Source organism: Hemitrygon akajei, chromosome 28 (assembly GCF_048418815.1).
Source record: "Hemitrygon akajei chromosome 28, sHemAka1.3, whole genome shotgun sequence".
NCBI lineage: Eukaryota > Metazoa > Chordata > Chondrichthyes > Myliobatiformes > Dasyatidae > Hemitrygon > Hemitrygon akajei.
The window spans coordinates 24,288,365-24,312,229 of record NC_133151.1 but is presented as its reverse complement, the minus strand read 5'-3'; the positions used below and the strand labels follow the sequence as shown (position 1 = coordinate 24,312,229).

At 43.4% G+C, this 23,865-nt stretch overlaps 2 non-coding genes and 1 pseudogene across 2 annotated transcripts; 2 read left to right on the top strand and 1 right to left on the bottom strand.

Annotated features, from left to right (window-relative positions):
- The first annotated feature begins 6,742 nt into the window (after positions 1-6,742).
- Positions 6,743-6,816, top strand: trnan-guu (transfer RNA asparagine (anticodon GUU)). Its single transcript has one exon. It is a non-coding gene; the product is annotated as a tRNA-Asn (tRNA).
- Positions 6,817-9,806: 2,990 nt separating this feature from the next.
- Positions 9,807-9,878, bottom strand: trnag-ucc (transfer RNA glycine (anticodon UCC)). The gene has a single exon. It is a non-coding gene; the product is annotated as a tRNA-Gly (tRNA).
- A 12,197-nt stretch (positions 9,879-22,075) lies between these two features.
- On the top strand, positions 22,076-22,465 carry LOC140717571 (ubiquitin-ribosomal protein eL40 fusion protein-like; annotated as a pseudogene).
- The last annotated feature ends 1,400 nt before the right edge of the window (positions 22,466-23,865 follow it).

The window sequence follows — 23,865 nt, the reverse complement described above, 5'->3', positions numbered from 1 at the left end:
CCCCCAGTGGACGAAATCCTCAAAGGATTGATCCACCCTAATACACTTTGAGAAATCCAACACCAGCTACTCCTTAGTATTTTAAACGTCTGAAAATGTCATCATTCCGCCATCCTGATCTTGCTTCCCTCCATGTCCTTCTCCTTAATGCAAGGAATTCATTTTGAACTTCACATTCTAACTCAGGCTCCAGCCACAATCTTCCATCTTTGTCCTTGAGCTGTCCTATCCTCTCCGCAGTATACTGTTTTCAGAGTACACAGAAAATGTTTTATTGCCTCGTTGATCCTCCTCACTGAGGACATTTCCTGGTCACTGGTCTCTCTCCTAGTTCATGGCATGGCGTTTCTGGCTTCCTGTATGTTCCACCAAGAACATACCTGGATTATTAAGTGACAAAGTCGAAGATATCCCAGGGGCTTATCCAGTAAGGCAATGTGGTGGAGCTCAAAACTCAGAAAGGTGCAATCGCTGTGATGGGATTATACCAGTAAGCCTCGCAATAGACAGTAAGAGCGAGGAACACATATGTCCGCAGGTTATGAGCTGATGTAAAAATGATAGAGTAGATGTAGTGAGTGAGTAATCACTCCAAAATGTCTGCGACTCTCTTACGATATGAGGCTTGGATGGGATATTAGTTTGTTAGCCATGATGAATTTAAAATATGGAAGAAAACCTTGAACTCGATAGGTGAAGCACAGTGGAAGAAGGCAGGTCAATTGTCTTTGTTCCTGCTGTGTGCTAAGTGATGGAGGCTGACATTTTGTGGACTTGTTTTACATTCTCTGGCAGGTCGCCACAAAACAAGAAACTCGAACGAACGGAATCAAACGTGTAAAATAATTAACCAGATAAAAGACCAACACTTGATAGGAAAGAGAAAGAATAAAAATTCAATTCATGCTAACAATTAAAGCGAACAACAATCCGGAGGAGGCGCGACGCCTCACTTAGCAATTCATCATTCATCAATTATCATTCATCGCGGAGCACAGCAGCTGGCTCAGCGCCATGGAGATAGTCATTGCTGGGATCAGGAGAAACCGGCTCTCGTCGCGACCGACACTATGCCTTCAGTCTATCTGGGCTCAGTAACAGAAAGGAAAATGCTTTGGCACCCCAAAGAGAGGAGTGAAAATAGCGGAGAGCGAGCGAAATCGGCCCATGCCTCCGAAATGGCCTGTGTTCAAATTGTCCAAACAGAGTATTCTTCCTCGCATTAGGAGTCATGCATCAAGTCGGCTAGATTCCGTCACCCAGCCTCAACACGCTTTCAGACACTCCAGAAACAACACAGAATCTGCAGATGCTGGAATTCCAAACAACTCTCTCTCTCTCTCTCTCTCTCTCTCTCTCTCTCTCTCTCTCTCTCTCTCTCTCTCTCTCTCTCTCTCTCTCTCTCTCACACACACACACACACACACACACACACAACGTGCTGGAGGAGTTCAGCAGGACAGACAGAATTTGTGAAAAAAAGTTCAGTCGTCGTTTCGGGCCGAGACCGCTCGGCAGGACGGGAGGGAAAACAAAGATGGAGGAGCTTTAAAAGATGGGCGGGGGAGAGAGTGAGGAATGGGGCTGGTGAAGGGGGAGTCTGATTCTTAGGGATAGAAGGGCATGGAGGAAAGAAAAGGGCGAGGAGTACCAGTGGGAGGCAACGGACAGGCATAGAGATCAAGTAAGTGAAGGAAAACGGGAAGGGCCTGGTGAATGAGAGGGCGGGTGGGGTGTGGGGAATTACCGAAAGTTCGATAAATCGTTGTTCATGCCCAGGTGTTGTTCCTCCATCCTGACTGTGGCCTCACCGCGACAATACAGGAGGCCATGGATTAACAGATTGGAATTGGAAAGGGAAGCAGAATTAAAAGGTGTGGCACTGGGGGATCTCGCTTATACACACACACACACACACACACACACACACACACACACACACACACACACACACACACACACACACACACACACACACACACACACACACACACAGGAGGCAACACCGTGAGCACCGGAGAGAGTATATAACCTCAGCAGACTCGCAGGTGAAATGTCGCCTCGCCTGGAAGGACTGTTAGGGGCCCTGACTGACAGTGGAGGGAGATGTGTAGGGGCAGGTTTAGCACTTGTTCCGCTTGCAGGGTTAAGTAGCAGGACGGACATCGTGGGGACGGGCGAATGGCAAGGATTCGCGTAGGGAGCGGTCCCAGTGGAATCAGAAAGTGAGGTTGGTTGATGCAGGGGAGGGAAAGATATGCTTGGTGCTGGGATTCCATTGGGGATGGCGGAAGTTACGGATAATTATTTGCTGGCTACGGAGGCTGGTGTGGTGGTAGTTGAGGACAAGAGAATCCTTATCCCTAGTAAAGTGACGGGAGGATGGGGTATGAGCGGAAATGCATGAAGTGGAAGAGATGCAGTTGAGGGCTACGTTAATAGTGGAGGAAGGAAGCCCCTTTCTTTTAAAAGTGAGGTAATCCCCTTCTTTCTATAATGAAAAACAGATTTTGAGAGCATATGGGATGGAGACGGAGGAGATGAAAGAAGGATGGAATGAAAATCCTCATCCTGAGAGCAGTTTATTCTGAAATGAAAAGCCTCCTCCTGAGCGCCCAGGCCATATCCCGGTAAACGTTCTCCGCACGCATCCTGGTATAATCGTGTACTCTCCATAACGTGGCCACGAGAACTTTGTGCTATCCGATTGCATCCATGTGCTAAAACACATCATCAATCGACCGAAAAAAGAACGTTCAAGGACTTTAAGATTGCCGACGACCCCAACCACGCCACCGCCCTCCGCTAAACCTAGGCTCGATGACCAATCCTCGCACATGCAAGTCAACAAGCGCACATAGATTATCAGTAAAATACAACGCTGCGGAATATGCATGTTTATAACCCAGACCTCGCAGCCCACCGAGATCATCTCCCGATAGGCCCCCAATGCCTACTCGACGCATAACGCCCGCAATGCAATGCCGCAGCTTACAGGTCCAGTCCTCCCATATACAGGGACATACATATTTGTTATTTCTTTTTTTTTGTTTCGTTTTATTTGTTTGTTTGTTTTTTTACTTATATACTTACTTACACACTTTTTTTGCAATTCTGCTTGTGTGTAGTTTTTCGTTCATTGATACTGTTCAATTTTTCAGGTCTACTGTGAAAGCCAACAAGTAAATTAATTCCAGAGTAATATATGGTGACATATTCGTAATTTGATAATGATATTACTTTGGAATTTGAACTTGCTTTCCGAGTTCCAACTCCACACAATTTATTGCTTATACTCTGGCTTTTCTCAGATTATTGAATGCTGGGAGTACACAACCCGCCGTCCTTCCCTTTTTCCACTGGCTGCGAATCCAGTCCACACCACTGTTGCAACCTGGTGACCGCCCAGTCAGCTTGTTCGGTGTCTCTGGAAGGAGGAGGAGAGTGAAGAGTGATACAAGTCCCGATGAACACTGTTTCTCTCTTTTGCTCTCTTTTTTGTTTCTCACTGATGCTGTCATATCTGCTGAGTATATCCAGCAGATTCTGCTTTTAGTTCAGGATCAACTGTTTCTGTGACTCCGGATCTCTGCCGCCCCTGTCACATGTGGAGAAAATGGTTAAGGTGAGGGACTGGAAATCCATTGGGTTGTCTACACGCATGTTCGAATGCTGATACAATGCAATCAACAGTGGAGCGGACTGGAAAGGCCGAATCGCCCACTCCCACTTCTATTTTCTATTGTTCAACGTCCAGACTTTGTGATTTGCTGCACGTTTTCTTCTAAGGATGTGGTTATGGAATAACACAGAGCAAGATAGGAAAGTCACCATGGTTTCCTTCAGGGGAAAGCTTGATTGACGAACCTGATGGAATTATCTGAGGAGACTGCACGTAGGATAGATAAAGGGGATGCAGTGGATGTTATTTATTTGTATTTTCAGAAACCCTTTGAGAAAATGCAACACATGAGGCTGCTCACCAAGTTAGGAACCCATGCTATTAAATTAAATTTACAGGCATTGTTAGAGCATTGGCTGATTGGTAGAAGACAGCAAGTGGGAATATAATTATTCTTTTCTGGTTGGCTGCCACTGACTTGTGTTCCGTAGTAGTCAGTGTTGTGACCATTTCTTTTTATGCTGCATATCAATGATTTAGATAATGGAATGAATTGCTTTGTTCACATTTTTCTCGGATACTGTGAGGATTGGTGGAGAGGTAGGTAGTGTTGATGAAATAGGTAGGCTGCAGAAGGAATTGGACAGATGAGGAGTATGGACAAGTGAGTGGCAAATGAAATAGAATGATGGAAAATGCAAAGACATGCAGTTTAGTAGTAGAAATAAACGTTGTATATTTTCTAAACGAGGAGAATATCAAAAATTGGAGATGCAAAGAGATTTGGCAGTCCTTGTGCAGAATACGCTAAAGTTAACTTGCAGGTAGAGTTGGTGTTGAGCAAAGCAAATGTAATGGCAGCATTCGTTTCAAGAGATCTAGAATACTAGAACAGGGACGCGATGCTGACGCTTTGTAAGGCGCTGGTGAGTTTCACCCTGAGTATTGTAAACAGTCATGTTGTCCTCATCCAATTTTGTGGAATTTATTACCAGAGGCAGCTGAGCAGGCCAGGTCGTTGGGGGTATTTAAGACAGAACTTGGCAGAGGAGGGGGTAAAGGCTCAGCCATGTTTGAATGGCGGATTAGACTCGATGAATCAAACGGCCCAATTCCGCTCTTATCTGTTATGGTCTTATGCGATCAGATGAAAGATTCCATCATAAAATTGACATTGGAAATATAGTTCAGTGGCTGAGCACATGCTTTGTCTGTACGAAGTCACGGGTTCATTCCCAGATGAAGAAATTGCTCTACGTTCGGCCTTCATTTACGTCGTCGATGCGCGGATGAGCCTGCAACATGCGGGAGAGGCCCTCGCTGTATTAGTGGGGAAATTCAAAAAGACTGCAAAACGTTCATTGCACAGCAATTCCAATGACTCTGTGTAGCAGAGTGGCGCAGCAGAACTATGATGGACTCATAACCCCGAGGACGATGGATCGAAACCATCTTCTGCTGTTCATCAGTTATCAGTGCGTTTTAAAACCGGAGATACAAGGGAATCCACCGGCTTTCAGTTGAATCATGGAAAGAGAAACGACAAAATAGATTAAGTTACATGTGTGCAATGGTCGAAGGTGTACATTTCTGGTTCGTCGGCTTTTGGTTCCTGTATGTACAATGTAGTTTCGTAGGCACGCACTCACCCATTCGGATTTTAATGAAGTCAGTGACAATTGTGGCGTACCCATTGTGACTCCTAGATGAATCCCTGAATTCAGTTCTGTCCACAGATTCAAATCAGTCCTGCAAGCGCCCCTGCACCTCCCTTGTCCATACCCTTTTCGATTTTCACTGCTGATGCAGCGAAATTCAGTGACTGCCTAAATTTAGGGATAGTATTAGAGACAGATGATCAGACTTTCCAGTGTGGGTAAAGTGGAATAACTGGAAAATATTTTCCTGCATCAGTTAATCAGACAATAAATCCTGTTGATGATTGTTCCTCACCCGAACACACAATCAGACCGGAATAGGAGCGTCACCTCTGGACAGTGGTTTACACAAAGAACAACTGAATCGGAAACGATTCCGAGACCTCTCCGGTCGGACAGGAAGATGTGTGTAAAAGCGCCGATACTACAGTTAACGAACAAACATCGGGATGACGCTTTGAGCTATCTAATACTCGGACATCCCAGCGACAGATCGCACTTCAACATTGATTTCTTCTTTGTTTACTGGTTAGTATCACTGTCTATCACGGTGAAGACGGAGGTTAATTTCCCCGACAGGGAAATGGTTTTGTTGTTTCCACATTAAATGTAATTGCAATTCGAATGTTCAAAGTAAATTGAAAAGGGTTAGAGAGGTTAAATCAGAGTTTGGGGTCGATGAGATCGGTTCTTTGAGGATGTGGAACAGTCGATCTGCAGTGATCCCGGGAAGGGAGGGACACCCGAAAGGAAGGGACTTTGAGTTCAGCTTCGTGAAATCTCCCCTCAGCGACTCTGTATCTCAGAGTCATTCGGCGTATCACGCGGTGACAGAGAACAATTTTTCCGGAAATATTTGCTTCATCCGCCTCTGCCACATTTAAATGTTAAACAAAGATTGTCGTTGCGCTCGATTTAAGGTTTCCAGTTGAAAGCGTCAGAAAGGAGAGGGCGAGTGGAATCGACCTCTTCACCCAGCTCAGGCCATCCTGCAGAGACTCCGTGAGACTCCTTCCGTCTAACTGCGAGCTCGGAGCTGTGAAAGGTCATCGACCTGAAATGTGAACTCTGTTTCTCCCTCCACAGACGCTGCCTGACCTACGGAGTATTTCCGGCAGTTTCAGCTTTTAGTTCAGGAACAGTCCTGTTTCTCTGACCCCGGGATCATGGTGCTGTCCTTATCCATGCCGGAGCACAGTGATTAGGTCCCATGTAAAATGTCCTTCTTTGAGTAGTGTGTACTTGTGGCCGGGTGTTTTTGGCGATCCACAGGGAACTTATTTTGTTTTTTCACATTCTAAATCTGACAGATATGTGGTTCCAACTTTTTCTGTTTTATATTGTCCGTCACCCTTTGGTGCAAACCAGCCATGCAATTGTGAGAAGCCGGGTTACAGCATCGATTGTTAGTCTCCATCTTCCAACGCCGGAATTGACCAATTATTGAAGCCTTTTCCAGCTTGTCTCTGTGGCGCAATCGGTGAGCGCGTTCGGCTGTTAACCGGAAGGTTGGTGGTTCGAGCCCACCCAGGGACGCTGGTGATCTAGCAATTTTTGCGGTGCGTTACATTACCCGCTGGGAAACGCTCCGCTGTCCGAAACCGGCGTTACTGCACGAGTCAAATTCACTGGGAATTAAAATTGTTTTTGTCACGTACCGAGATACATGAAAAGCTTCTCTTTCACACTGTTCATAGAGATCAAATCATTACACTGTGTGTTTAGAGAGAACAATATTTAGCAGTAACAGAATACAAAATAAAATGTAACTGCGACAGGGAAAGCACAGTGTGGGTAAATAGTCAGATGCCGCATCGTAACGGGCAGATTGTGAGGTCAAGGGTCCATCTAATTGTACTCCGGCACCATTCAACAGACATAACAGCGGAGTTGACACTTTCCATGAACCTGTAGTATGTACAGTCTTGTACCTTGACCCGGATAGAAGAAGGGAAAGGAGAGAATACCCGACACGCATGATATCTTTCTGTCAGGAGTGTGTAAGATCCGCTTCTCATTGACCATAAGTGTTCGTTTCCTCGAGCGATATCATCGGAACTAAAGGACTTGCCGGGTCTAATGTCGTGGTTTTGATTTAATTTTGTGTCCTCGATCATTCAGTTGGAGTCTAATTGGTTTCATCTCACATGGGGACCCGATAATTTTATTTTCACCATGGATGACCAATCCTTATAGATATTCAGCAGCTCCCCCTCCCCGCACCAGGAAGGTCTCAAAGCTCTCCACTTCCAGCTGGATACCAGACCCAACCAGCTCCCCTCTACCACCATTCACCTCCGCCTGGCGGAACTTGTCCTCTCACTTCCTTTAAACACAAGGCATTGCAATGGACACTGGCATGGGTCCCAGCTGTGCTTGCCTGTTTGTCGGCTACGTGGAACAGTCTATGTTCCAAGCCAACACTGGTATCGCTCCCTAACTTTTCCTACACTACATGAACGACGGCATTACTACTTCTTTCTGCACCCATGTGGAACTCGTCCACTTCATCAGCTTTGCCTGCAACTTACACCCTGCCCAAAAGTTTATCTGACCCATATCCGACACCTTCCTCCCTTTTCGCGATCTCTCTGTCTCTATCTCTGAAGGCAGCTTATCTACTGATGTCTATTATAGACACCACAGACTCTCACAGCTACCTGCACTATACCTCTTCCCACCCAGTGACGTAAAAATGTCAGCCCCTTTCTCTCAATTCCTCCATTCCCGCCGCATCTGCTCTCAGGATTTCATGCGTTTCATTCAAGAGCAAAGGAGATATTGTGCTTTTTTTTAAAGAAAGGTGTCTCCCTTCTTCCACCATCAAAGCTACCCTCCACAGAATCTCTTCCATTTTGTTCATGTCTACTCCCAGCCCGTCCTCACTCCCTCCACCAGGATAGGGTTCGTGTTGTCCTCACCTACCTCCCACTCCCCCCGCCCCCCACCAGCCTCCGCCTGCAGCACACTATTCTCCGCAACTTCCGTCATCTCCGGCGGGATAACACCACCAAACACATCTTTCCCTCCCCACTCTACTTTCTGCAGGGATCCCATGTGAATCCCATGTGCGTTCGTCCCTCCGACTGATCTCTCTCCTGGCACTTATCCTTGCAAGTGAAACAAGTGCTACATCTCCCCCTACACATCCTCCCTCACTACCATTCAGGGACCCAAGCAACCGTTCCAGGTAAGGCGACACTTCAGCTGTGAGTCTTTTAGGATCATCTACTGTATCCAGTTTGTCCGGTGTGGCCTCCTGTACATCCGTGAGAAGTGACACAGATTGGGATACCACGTCTCTAAGCAACTACACTCCGTTCACCAGAACAAGTGAGATCTCCCAGTGGCCACCCATTTTAATTCCTCTTCCCATTCTAATTCCGACATAACAGCCCATGGCCTCCAGTATTGTCGCGATGAAGCCACACTCAGGGTGGAAGAGCAACACATTATATTCCGTCTGGGTAGCCCCCTATCTGATAGCATGAACATCGATTTCTCAAATTTCCGATAATGATCCCTCCTTCACCAAGCCCCAGTCTCTTTTCCCTCTCTGACCTTATCTGTTACCTGTCCATCACCTTCTTCTGGTGTTCCTCCCCATTTTCTTTCGTCAATGGCCTTCAGTCCTCTGCTGTTATATTCCCTGTTATCCAGCCCAGTATCTCTTTCACCAATCAAAGTTTCAGGCTTATAATTGATCAAACACCCTACCCCCCACGACGGTTTCACCTGTCACCTAGTGTTTCTTCCTCCCCTCCCCTCACCGTCTGACTCTAATTCTTCGTTTTTTTCTCCAGTCCAGATGAAGGGACTCGACCGAAACTCCGCTGTCTTTTTTTTACCACAAATGCTGCCTGGTCTGCTGAGTTCCTCCAAAATGTTCTGTGTTGCTTGGATTTCCATCATATGCGATTTTCTCTTTGTGCCTCTATCCATGTTGCTCCACACTCACATATTCATATGTCTATCTAAAAACTTCATACACCCGTCTCTGAACCTGGCAGCCCGTTCCAAGCACCCACCCCACTCCGTCTGAAAACGTGACCCGCACATCTTCGTTAAACTCTCTCCCACTCCGACCTTACATTCATTCCCTCTAGAATTTCAAATCCTTACCCTAGGAAACCAATTCAGACTATCTGCCCAACCTATATCTCTCATAATTTTCTAACTCATAATTCCGTCAAGTTTCCTTGCAGGCGCTGACAGTCCTATGAAGTCAAACAAATTCAAACACTTTAATCAGGCAAAATCCAGGCAACGCTTTACAAATCCCGTCAATCCTGTCGGTGAAGTGTCCATTTTGTTGAATCGAGAATCGAGTCAGAAAAGGATTTAAAGGGAAACTTTTGAGCGTTGTTAATTCCAGCTCTGATCCACGACACAGTGAATGAATATTAATGATCAATTTACATTCACAGCGTGAATTAGCGTGAGTCGATTATTTTGCCCTTGGAGTTCTGCGTAGATCGTGTCTATGTAAGAGGTTTATTTGTTATGTAGTCTAAAACTGTACAAATTGCGATGGCCGGGAATCGAACCCGGGTCAACTGCTTGGAAGGCAGCTATGCTCACCACTATACCACCATCGCTCATTGATGTACAAGATCGGAGTAGTGAGGCGACTCCCATACTTCCATGTGACTCGACCAGTCTGTAAGCTGCTTTCTGTCGGATCATTCCTCACTCTGCTGCAGGTCCTATTCCGGTAAATTAACATCGCCTTCCCCAACAGACCGGAGTTATACAACCCACGGCGAGCATACTCCAGGAGTCAGACTGTGTTAGAACCAACCCTTGAACGAGTCGAAGAATTACTAATGGGATCCTGCCTCGCGGAACACAAAATGGATAAACAGACACTGATTGTAGTTTTACTTTCAAACCACACGCTGATGAGAGCCCTTCCTTTGCCCAGTCGTTGAACACAGTAAGTGACTGAATCGCTAAAGAATCTTGAGACCCTTCCAGTCACACAGTGAGAAGGGGATGAATAAGAAGTGCCAGATCCACCCTCAACAAACAGAGGTCAGGGTGACTCTGAGAGCCCTCCTGTACACTGAATTCCGTGTGACAGATCCATATCCTTGTGTATCCTCGTTACTTCAGTGGCTAATATCCCCGCCCACTAATATCCACTAATAACGCATGCGCAGTGAGGCTGCACCCTTATACCTGATTGACTGTGTACAGCAGAAGACGTGTGCACTGTGCAGTCTCATCCCTCACTCATCTGCAGCAGCGGCTTTAAAGCAGCCCGAAACGGGGAGTGCTCGGGCCCGAAGCGGTAAATTGAGGTGGTGGAACGGACAGATCCGGGGGACGACTCGGCCCGGCAATCGGAACTGGGTTCTAGAAGGCGACTGGTCACAGAGGGAGGGGAGACAACTGGAGAATGTTGGGGTGACAGCGACGGGTGCTGGCATTTTGAACACATGTAATGTGACTGAGCGGAACCGATGCTGGGAAATTCAGATGGGGAGTTCAGTGATCGTATGGAATGGATTTTGTCAAGAAATGAAAGGAAAATGCTTCGGAAGGAACGGGTTTGGATGAGGAGGGTCCTCCGGTGAGGGCAGAAGGACTGAGGTAGAAGATGCTGTGGATTTCACGGTAATGAACACTTTCATACCTTATTGAGATAAACATCTTCATCCCGGTAGATTAACTAAGGGTATTCAGGAGGATATTAGTAACGTCAGCAATATGTCTAAGCGATGTTCGGGTGTAGGCTACATATGCTGTCGGAGAACCTAAGAAGGGGTAAGGTAGCTTTGGCTAAGAGATTACTGACTTGGAGAAAAGGGGAAGTGTTTCCCTGTTCTGTTGTTCTGTTCTGATTAATAGCTACCGTTAAAAGTATATTTAGGCTGCATTAGTTACATTATTCTGTCAGACGGTTTGACAGAATAAATAATTTAAAACAGAGATAGATATGTTCTGGATTAGAAAGTGCATCAAATGGTATGGGGAGAAGGCAGTTGAGTGGGGATGACTGGAAGAATTTGATCAGTCCATGATTAAATGGCAGAGTAGATTCGATGGGCTGAATGGCCTATTTCTGCTCCTATATCTTATGGTCTTATCGTCTTATGAGTACATGGAGCCAGTTCAAACAGAAAACACAAGTCCAGACTCTCCCCATCAGACAACCAGCCCACTGCCGGTATTGGCCCAGCAAACATTCTCTGAACTGGTTCCGTTACATTGAGATTTTTCCTTGAATAATGAGACCAAGTCTATATAAATGGGCTCCCCGGCCCTATATACGGTGTATAAGATGATGAGAGACATTGATGGTGTTGATAGTCAGAGGCTTTTTCCCAGGGCTGAAATGGCTAACATGAGGGGACATAGTTTTAAGTTGCTTGGAAGTAGGTACAGAGGAGATGTTAGTGGTAAGTTTTTTATGGATTGAGTGATGAGTGCGTGGGATGGACTGCCGGTGACGGTGCTGGCGGCGGAAGCGATAGGGTCTTTTAAGAAACTCCAGGATAGGTACATGAAGCTTAAAATTCTAGAGGGCTACGGTAATTTTCCAAGAAAATTATTTTAAAATTATTCCAAAAAATGATCCCAAGAAACAAATGGAGTTTAGCCTCCGAACCTTTTAGTAACTAACCATGAAAAATATATTTTATAATATAATGGCTCCAGGGTAATATCAGATAGTAAAGGGCTTAAAGGACAGCCCTGTCTAGTACCTCGAAAAAGTCTACAAAGAGGGGATCTCCGATTAAATACAGCGGCCAAAGGTGTATGATATATCAAGTGAATACAAGATGTAAATTTTGAGACATTTAAATTAAATGACTCAAATATATTAAATAAATATTCCCATTCAAGTCTGTCAAACGCCTTCTCGGCGTCAAGTGAAATAACGTTTTCTGGAGTATTAGATGAAGTAGTGTATACAGTGCAATGTTCATTAATCTCAACATTAAAATGCGAGTAACGATTTTAAATAAATCCTATCTGATCCACAGAGATAGTATGAGACAATATCTTCTCTAATCTAATTGCTAATATTTTGGAAAAGATTTCATAATCCACATTCAACAAAAATATAGGTTTGTATGATGCATATTCAGTGGGATCTTTATCTTTTTTTGGATTTAAAGAAATAGATGCTTCATAAAAGGATCGTGGTAATTTATCTACTAATGAAGTATCTATAAAAATTCTACGTAACCAGGGAGAAAGTAAATCTGAAAAAAAAAATAAAAGATTTTAACAATTCAGCTGTATACCCATTTGGGCCAGGTGCTTTAACAGATTTAATTTAAAAAAATTGCTCTCTTTAATTCCTCTTCAGTAATGGGTGCATCTTATGCTAAAAGTTCATCAGCTGGTAATTTCGGAATATTTAGTTTCCTTAAAAATTAATGCATTATGGTAGGATGATCAGGAAATTCTGATTGATATAAACTGGTATAAAATTCTCGAAAAGATTTTGTTAACTTCATCATGGTCAACCGTCAAAATACCATCTTCTTATTAATCTGACGTTACGCCAAAGCAGCTTTCAATTGGTTGGCCAATAATTTATCCGATTTATCAGCATGTGTTAAAATGACTCTTAGTTTTATGTATTTGATTTTCAATCGGGGATGTTAGTAACAGTCTATGTTGCATCTGAAGTTCAACTCTCTCTTTATAAAGCTCCAATTTGGGCGCAATAGAATATGTTTTTAACAATTGTTTTAATCTTATCACTCAATGTACGTATTTCTCTATTAATTCGCTTTTTTTCAATCCAGCAGATATGAAATAATTTGACCGCGGATATATACTTTAAAAGTACCCATAATATCCCACTGGAAATTTCTTTCGTTGAGTTATATGAAAAGAACAATGAAATCTGTTGAGCAAAATCGAATTGAACCACCGTTGTCTAGTACTAAAAATTACATCTGTAAATTTAACAGACAATTTCAAAGGCACATGATAGTAACTGGCAATTGCACCATATTCACAGGTAGTGACAGACGAAACTAATCAAGAATCAATAAAGAAGCAATCGATTCCAGAGTAATTGTGATATACATGAGAATAGAAAGAGAACTCTTTATCATTAGGATGTCAAAACCTCCAATTTTCTAAAATTCCCGAGTCAACTGAAAAGGAATTAATAAAAGTAGCATATTTGTTTGGATGTACTTGATTGGGCGCAGACCTCTCCATCATAGGATTCAAACAACAATTAAAATCTCCGCCATTATTTACATATATTCATTTAAATTGGGAAGAGATACAAATACATAGTTAAAGAATTCAGAATAAGACAGTATTTGGTGCATAAACATTAACCAAAACTACTTTTTGGTTATAAAGTAAACCAATAATTAATCGAAGTCTGCCATATGGGTCTGAGATTGTATCATATTGAACAAATGAGATCGAAGTGTCTCTAAAATTGGAAAAGCTTTTCACTTTGGTCGATGAGCTTGAGTGGAACAGTTGCCCTCCCCAAACCCTAAGTAAACGGTATTTATCCTCCTTCCTCGTGTGCGTCTCCTGTGCAGAAAATAATCTGAGGATTCAATCTATGAGAAACTTCAAAAATCTTCTTCAGTTTAATTAGATTATTTCAACCATTCGTGTTCCATGAAACAAAGTTAACAATATTATCCATTTCCCTTAAATAAACCATATGATATGTAAAAGGTTAACCAAATTGCACAGGAAACTCATGAATCAAGAAGAGGGAAAAAAGTTTAAAGACGAACCAAGAGTTACGACAATACAGACATTTTTGTACTTTCCAATCAGCCCAAGTTAAAAATACAATACTGAACTAAAAAAAAAAGCTTCCGCCCTCCCCTAAAGCCACGAAACATGGTCAATAGGCAGACAGAAAACTATGTAAGAACCACCCTTGACTCTCCTGATGTTAAGTCTCAAAATTAAAAAAAACAACACACATAGTCAAAACATTGCGAAAGGAACGCCAAACACAAGTTAAGTGAGAAAAAAGCAACCTTTTGCAGGCCATTTTAAAAGACAGTCTTAAAAATAAAACAAAGTACAATCTTAATAATATTTCAAGAAAAAAAATAATAATCACCAAGTCAGAGTCTTAATAATTTTCTAAAACTAACAACTAAAAATGAAAAACAGAAAATTAATAAAGGACAGGGAAAGGAACTTTAATATAGAAAAAAAACATAAGCCAAAACAAAGTACCAGAAGCATCAGCCCAAGGGCAAAGCTCTAGGAACTAAAAATGTCCGAATCTATAAGCTGGTTATTAGATAATAAACCAGGTGTATGCAAACATAAAGAAACGGTAAATTAAGTAAACTTCCGAGCTCAAACACCGTTCTTTGAGAAATTGTTTTGCGTCGTCCACCGATTTAAACCATTTAAAAGATTTATTGCTTAAAACAACTCTTAAGCGAGCGGGGTATAGCAGAGCCGGTCGCAAGCTTCTTTGATATAATTCCGACATCACCAATTTAAAACACAGTCTTTCTTGCATTACCTCGGGACAATAATCTTCAACCAGAAGAAACTTAAGAATAAGTCCTTTCCGACGAGCAATTTGTGAAATCGAAAAATCACAGGACAGGGCTTTACCTCTTTCGACGGTTTTGGTCTTAATGCCCGATGCACACAATCGAGTACCGGAGGAGAGGTAAATACCTCCGAGCCAAAGACTTCCATTACGAATTGAAGGAAAAATTTACTAAGGTCCCTACTCACAACGTCTTCACTGAGTCCTATTATTTGCAAATTCTGTCTGCGACTACGATTCTCCAAATCAATAATCTTGGCTTTATACTGCTTCAATATACAAGTAGCGAAACTAATTTCTTTTCCAAAGAATTAAGTCTGGAATCCCTGCGTTGCCCAACTTCAGTAAGCTGTGAAATTTGCTGTTGTTGTTTATCGTTCTCTTTTTCAAGTGCTATCAGTTTACCTTTGTTCTCTTTCAACATTACTTCCAATGCAGCGAATCACTTGTCGAGTTTTTTATCCAATACATTCGAGATAGCTTGCAAAATGAGCTGAGGCTGTACAGGCCGATCTTCTTTTTTCCCGTTTCCATTACCGGTTTCCTTGCCTTCGGCTAATGCTCTGGAAGTCATTTCCGTCGATTAAAATTCAAAATTCAAACATACAAAGGTGTTAAAGATACTTCGATATATATAATAAAAGGGTGATAAGGAAATTGAAAAATCACCGGAGCAGAGCCAAAATGTGACCTACTCTATCTAGCGCCGCCAAGAGAGTCCATCAATAAGCTATCACGTTCTCTCTATTTGTGGCTGCAAACAGGATTAGGCACAGCTCCTTCTGCCCACGATACCTCTGCTGACACTGATATCAGCTGAGACTGCACTGTGGGCTGCCATGACCGTGTAGCGATTTGCACGACGCTGTTACAGCTCGGGGCATCAGAGTTCAGCATTCAGTCCCTGCATCTTCTTTGAAGAGTCTCTGTATGTTCTCCCTTTGGATTGCAGCAGTTTTCTTCAGGTCCTCCTGTTTCTTCCCACAGTCCAAAGATGTACCGGGATGGTTAATTCATGATTATAAACTGCCCTGTGATTAGGTTAGGGTTAAATTGGGGTTGCCAGACTCTGCCGGGCAGTGAGGCTCAAAGGGTCTATCTTGCTCTATATCTCGAAATAAAATTTTCAAAAAATACAATCCATGTAATCCAATTTTCTCTGTACTAATCCAGACAACATGTTGGGAAATCTTTTCTGCACCATTTCCACATCCCCCGCCCTTCCTGTGATGTAGCAAACAGAACTGTGCACATGACTCGAAATGTGGCCTAACCCAGGGTTTGTACAGCTATAACAACTCATCCCATGGTTTTTATTCAATATCCTGACTTTATATCCTGATGGCAAGTGTACCACACATCTACAACAGTATATTTCCTTTCAGTACCACTTGCAGGATGTTATGGATGAACACGTCAAGGTGCCTTCATGTGTCAGTGCTTCTAAAGATGCTGCTATTTACTGTGTAATTTCCTGTAAAACTCCTCATACTTGTCCAGATTAAAATCCATCCCCCATTTCTCCTTCCATGTTTCCAACTGGCATACGTACGGTTCTGTCCATCTGAAAACCTTCCTCAATACCCACAACTGTGTCATCAGCGATTTGATCAGCCCGTGTGTTTTTTAATCTGATCAGACAGAGGCCCCATCACTGATCACTGTGGACGCACTGGTTAAATATCTAGAGTCAAACTCATTCTTAATTCCATCAGCCCGAATATCACTGCACAATACACACCGTTCAAACGCTCCCACACAGAGACACGTGGAAAGTTACATATTTATCACAGAATAGTGTTTGATTGAATGGTCCGGTCTTGTTGCTCTGGTTGCTCTGCTGCCAAGTACCTGAAGATTAGTTCAATGTAACCAGCGACATTTTCTTTGAGGTATCGATTAAAATAAAGAACAGATTTAATCAACAAATTCATCGGCTGGAATGAATCTCAACGAAATTTTGTACTGTTACACTGCAAGAGAGATTGGAGGATGCAATGCCAACCCCAAATCTCACACTAAACCAGAGACTGAGAGGTACAGAATGAAACCCACACTTTCACACTGTACCACAGAGTAACAGGTACAGAATGAACCCCACACTCTCACACTGTACCAGAGACTGACGGGGGCAGAATGAACCCCACATTCTCACTGTACCAGAGAGTGACAGGTACAGAATGAACCCTACACCCTCACACTGTACCAGAGACTGACAGATACAGAATGAACCCCACACTCTCACACTGTACCAGAGACTGAGAGGTACAGAATGAACCCCACACTCTCACACTGTACCAGAGAGTGACAGGTACAGAATGAACCCCACATTCTCACACTGTACTAGAGACTGACAGGTCCAGAATGAACCGGACACTCTCACACTGTACCAGAGACTGACAGGTACAGAATGAACCGGACACTCTCACACTGTACCAGAGACTGACAGGTACAGAATGAACCCCACACTCTCACACTGTACAGAGACCGACAGGTACACAATGAACCGGACACTCTCGCACGGTATCAGAGACTGACAGGTGCCAGTAAGTGAAGCGACGTAGTGCACCCAGTGACCTAAAGGTTCACAATGTCTGTGGGAGGGCTGAACAACAGGTCATTTGCGTTCAGAGTATCTGGTCTGTGTATCTGCAACAGCAATGACAACGGCCGAAAGCATCCCTGATAACATTTTCTCTTCCTGTCATGTAATGTTTCAGCAAGATAAACTGTTATATGTCTGTGCAGAAAGTACTCTACTTCAGTCCTGGCTATTTTCCCCTCTTCATTGAGAGATCCTACATTCTCTGCAGCAAACATCGCCTTTTAAACGTATTTTTAAAATACCTTTGAATTTTCTTAATCTTAGGCATGACATTTCATGTTCCATTCTGGTAGTTTTAATTCCCTGTCTAGGAACATAGAACAGTACAGTACAGCGCTGGAAAAACCATTTGGCCCATGATATTGTGAGATCTAAGATTCCAATCTATTCTAAAGGCCCTCCTGTTTATCATCTATATCCCTCAAGTCCGTTCATATGAATGTCTACCTAAACACCTCTTAAATCCCACCAGAATATTTGCCTCTATTACTACATACGGTCCGAGCACCTATCACTCCCTGTGATTTAGAAAAAAGAAATTCCTATTCATATGGCCTTTAAAATTTCCCCTTTAACCTTAAAACTAGATCCACAAATCCTCTGGTATTTGACATTTCTACCATTGGAATAAGATTCTGACTCTGTACCCTGTCCATGTCCCTCACAATTAAAACACAAAACCTGTCAGATCTCCCCTCAGTCGCTGAGGTCCTTATGAGATCACAATTTGTCCAACCTTTCCTTCGAGCTGCTGTACTCGAATTCAGGGAACATCCTGATGAAACGTCTGCATCCTTTCCAGAGTTTCCAACCTTGCTATAATGGCATGGCCGGAACTGCACACGATACTCCAAGTGCTGCCTGCTACAATCTTCATGTACCTATATTGTAACTCTGGTACGAATAGTCCAAATAATGAAGGCCAGATCTCCATGCGATTTATACAGTCTCACAGTCACTTTCAGATGTCTGTTGGTCTGCCAAAAACTCGATTCAAAACCGCCCTGGACTCTCTCAGAGACACCAAAGTGCCAGACTGCTCAACTGGACTGAAAAAACCATAAAATATAAATCACCAGTTGCAGTGGTAGCAAAATCACATATGAATGTAGAAGAAGTAGAAGAAGTAGTTTTGTGAACTGTCTGAAGGACGTTGCCTTTGGTAGTTATATTCCTCAATTAATAGTTTCTCAATTTGTAAGGGTGTCAAAAATTCCAGGGAGAAGGCAGGAGAATGGGGTTGAGAGGGATGATCAATCAGCCGTGATGTCATTGAGGACCAGACACAATGTACCAAATAGATAGATAGATAGATAGATAGATAGATAGATAGATAGATAGATAGATACTTTATTCATCTCCATGGGGAAATTCAACATTTTTTCCAATGTCCCATACACTTATTGTAGCAAAACTTATTACATACAATACTTAACTCAGTAAAAATATGATATGCATCTAAAATCACCCTCTCAGAAAGCATTAATAATAGCTTTTAAAAAGTTCTTAAGTAGTTTACTTAAATACATTGAGTCCTAACCCAGGCACTTTAACATATCTTACTCCTGGCGGTTGAATTGTAAAGCCGAATGGCATTGGGGAGTATTGATCTCTTCATCCTGTCTGAGGAGCATTGCATCGATAGCAACCTGTCGCTGAAACTGCTTCTCTGTCTCTGGATGGTGCTATGTAGAGGATGTTCAGGGTTTTCCATAATTGACCGTAGCCTACTCAGCGCCCTTCGCTCAGCTACCGATGTTATACTCTCCAGTACTTTGCCCACGACAGAGCCCGCCTTCCTTACCAGCTTATTAAGACGTGAGGCGTCCCTCTTCTTAATGCTGCCTCCCCAACACGCCACCACAAAGAAGAGGGCGCTCTCCACAACTGACCTATAGAACATCTTCAGCATCTCACTACAAACATTGAATGACGCCAACCTTCTAAGGAAGTACAGTCGACTCTGTGCCTTCCTGCACAAGGCAACTGTGTTGGCAGTCCAGTCTAGCTTCTTGTCTAACTGCACTCCCAGATACTTGTAGGTCTTAACCTGCTCCACACATTCTCCATTAATGATCACTGGCTCCATATGAGGCCTAGATCTCCTAAAGTCCACCACCATCTCCTTGGTCTTGGTGATATTGAGACGCACGTAGTTTGAGTTGCACCATATCACAAAGTCCTGTATCAGTTTCCTATACTCTTCCTCCTGTCCATTCCTGACACACCCTACTATGGCCGTGTCATCAGCTAACTTCTGCACATGGCAGGACTCCGAGTTATGTTGGAAGTCTGATGTTTACAGGGTGAACAGGACAGGAGAGAGCACGGTCCCCTGCGGCGCTCCTGTGCTGCTGACCACTGTGTCAGACCTACAGTCTCCCAACCGCACATACTGAGGTCTATCTGTCAAGTAGTCCACAGAATGGCCTAATTCTGTGCCTATGTCTTGTACTCTTACAGAAACAAGGCAATTGGCCAAATGTCCATGTTGACTGTGTTGCCCAGCAGGACAGTGAGATTATTGTCATATGCCCATTTCTGTGATTCAGCAGCTCATTCCAAGTTCCAAATATGCACAAATCTTTGTGTGAAGAAACTGCACCTTATTCCATTCTAACTCTCTTTCTTCCCCTATTAATGTTCTGTGCTGTTGATTTCAATCTCTGTACCTGGGAAAAGATAATGGACTTTCATTCTGTCCATCACTTGCCTACCCTTACTACATACCTCAGTCAGGAAACGCTTCAATCTTCTCTGTTGCAGGGAATAAAATCTTTGTCTACAGAGCCTTTCCTATGATCTCCACCCGCTGTGTTTAGCCAAAATCCTAGTAGATCATTTCTTCACAATTTCCAGTTTTGTAACATCTTTCATATAACAGGGTGAAAATGCTGTACAAAGTCATCAGATACACACGATATTCTGCAGATGCTGGCAACACAGAACAACACACACAACATGCTGGAGGAACTTAGCTGGTCAGGCAGCATCCATGAAGTGGCATGCACAATTGACATTTCAGACCAAAACCCTTCACCAGAACTAGAAATGAAGGGGGATAAAGCCATAATGAACTAGTTGGGGGGAAGGGATTGAGTAAAAGCTGGAGGGTGATAGTTGAAGCCAGTTGAGCGGAACGGTGGATGGGAAAGTGAGAAACTGGAAGATGATACATGGAAAAGATAAAAGGGCCAAAGAAGAACAAGGCGTGAGCTCCAGATATGCCTGCCTTTTTATTGTCTACACACATCAGTCCATGTACGAAGTCTTCACTTGTACAGAACTCCAACTCTTTCTGAGTCACACTGAAGTCTGTATTGGTGCTGCTTCAAGCACCCATGCTGAGCCTATCAATTTCATCAACTTCGCCTGCAGCTTCAACCCTGCCCTTAAATCCACTGGCATCTTTCCAACACCTCTCTCCAATTTCACAATATCTCTAACTCTACCTCTGGAGACAAGCGGTCTATTGATATCCTTTATAAACTACTGACTCACAGCTACCTTGTCTATACCTCGTCCCACTCAGGCTTAATGAAAGATGCGATCCTTTTCTTTATATCTGCCACATCTCTTCCCAGGATGAGGTTTTCCTTTCTCGAACATCAGCTGTGTCCTCCCTCTTCAATGAACGAGGTCTCCATCCCTCTCTCATTGCTTCTATCCTGACCCACATACATCCCCTCCATTTCTCAGATACTCCCCCTTGCCCCACCTTCTTACTGTCAGGGTTAGAGTCTCCTCGTCCTTACTTACCACCCCATGAAAGTCTGTATCCAGCATATCATTCTACGTAACGTCCACCATCCTCAAAGGGATCCTAGCAATAAACATATCCTTCCCCCCATCCCACTCTCCACTTTCAGCCGGGATCACTCTCTCCGTGACTCCCTTGTCCATTGATTTCTCTCCACTGATCTCACTGCTGGCACTTCACCTTGTAATCGGGACACATGCTACCCCTGCGCCTACACCATCATTCGGGATCTCAGAATCATTCCAGAAGAAGCAAAGCTTCACCTACAAGCCTGTTGAGGTCATTAAGTGTGTCCCGTGCTCACTGTGTGGCCTCCTTCTCATTTGACAATGAATTCCACAGATTCACCACCCTCTAGCCGAAGAAATTTCTTTCCATTTCTGTTCTAAAAGGGTTGCCCTTCTACTCTGAGTCTATGCCATCTGATGCTTGACTAATCCACTGCAGGAAACATCCCCACGACGTTCACTCGGCATTTCAACAATGCAATTGTTCTTCATTCTTCTAAACTCCAGCAAGTACAGGCCCAGAGTCATCAAATGCTCCTCGTATGTTAACTTTTTCATTCCTGTGATCATTCCCGTGAATCTGCTCTGGATACTCTCTAATGTAATCCCATCCTTCCTTCGATGAAGTACCCAAAATTGCTCACAATACTCCATGTAGAGTCTGATCAATGCCTTTGAAAGCCTTCTGTTGGTTTTTAAATTTGAGGTACATAAATTCATCAGGATTATTGATAGGGTGAATGGAAACATATTTTTAGTAAAGAGCAATCGGATCTGGAGGGCAGTGGTATAATGTGAGAGAGGAGAGATTTAAAACATGAAGGACAAGCATTTTCACCCTGAAGGTAGTGGGGATATGAAACAAGCAGACAGCGGAATAATTGTTTGAGGCTTGTACAATGAGTGAATGTAAGAAGACACGCTTTCATTGTTGGTGTGGCTGTGGGGCTGGAAAGATACAGATTTTTGTGAAAACTCTGAGAGGGAAAACCATCACCCTTGAGATTGAACCAGGTGACACCATTGAAAATGTGAAAACCAAAATCCAGGAAAAGGAGGGGATTCTTCCTGACCAGCAGCGTTTGATCTTTACTGGAAAGCCACTAGAGGACGGCCGTACCCTCTCTGACTACAACATCCAGAAATAGTCCACTTTGCATCTGGTGCTGCGTCTGAGAGGTGGTGATCTGTCGCAAATGCTATGCCCACCTGTGTCTTGTGTGTCAACCTGTCATAAACCCAAGTGTGGCCACACAAACAATCTGCGCCCCAAGAAGAAGCTGAACTAAACATCATGTTCTGTTGCCCACGTTAGACTTGCATTTGTCCTTAGTTTCCAATAAAAGTTAGTTGCGTTGCCAAAGAAAAATGACACACGGACAGGTATGTGTATAGTGAAGGGTGAGAGGGATGTGGGACACATGCTGACGGGTGGGACCCACTCAGATGATTTTGGTCAGTGTAGACAACTGGGGCCTCTATTTTCATATTTCTGAGAAATAGTATCAAATTTAATTTTCATATTCTGCTTATTCTAATGTAACCTTCTACCACAGTTGCAATTTCTATTTTCTGTCCATGGAAAGGTCTTTGCATTCAAAGTCAACAACATCTCCTCCACAATCACCATCAGCACTGGTGCACATCAAGGCTATGCACTTGGCCGCTACTCTACTCACTTTATACCTGTGATTTTTGGCAAAGTACAACACTAATGCCATATTTAACCTTGCAGATAACACCACTGTTGGTGGATGAATTAAGGTGGTGAAAAATTTGCCATCAGGAGGGAAATGGAAAATCTGGTGAATGGTGCCACATCAGCAACCTCTCACTCAACATCAGCAAAGACAAAGAATTGATCACTGACCACAGGAGGAGGAAACGGGAAGTCCATGAGCGAGTCATCATCAGGGACTGGAGGTGGATCTATCCCAGGACTATCCGTAATTGCCATTATAAAGAAGGAACGGCTACAACTCTACTCAATAGTTTGATTATAATTGGCATGCCAAATAAAACTTTGACATACTTCTAAAGATGCACAGTGGAGAATATCCTGACTGGTTGTATGATGGCCTGATATGGAAACACATTGATCAGGAATGGAAAGGTCTACAAGATGTAATGGATACATCCCAATTCATCACAGGCAAAGCCCTCCCCATCATTCAGTACATTTACAAGATGCACTTCTACAAGGAAACTGCATCCATCATCAACAACATCCTTCATCCACCTCATGCTCTCTTCTAACAGCTGCCATCGGGAAGGATGTACAGGAGCCCTAGGTCCCACACCACCACCTTCAGCAAGAGTGGTGAATATTGTGGTGAGTGGGTCTATATTACCCTACAGCAGTCATGCTCTTGAAACGTTGTAGGTAACTTCACTGAACTGATTTCATAACCGGCAGACTCACTTTCAAGCATTCTACAACTGAATTTCACAATTTTGTTTTACTATTTGCACAAATTGTTTTTTTTTTCTGCACGTACAATCAAGCTGGATGAACTCAGCATCCGTTGAAAGGAGCAGTCAACGTTTCGGACCGAGAACCTTCGTCAGGATTCTGCAATTTGGTTGTGTCAGTCTTTGCTATTTATAGTTTTCAGAACTCCCATTGTATTTATTTTCTTGTAAATTCCTGAAAGAAAACTAATCTATATGTAGGAACCTGTTGCACTAG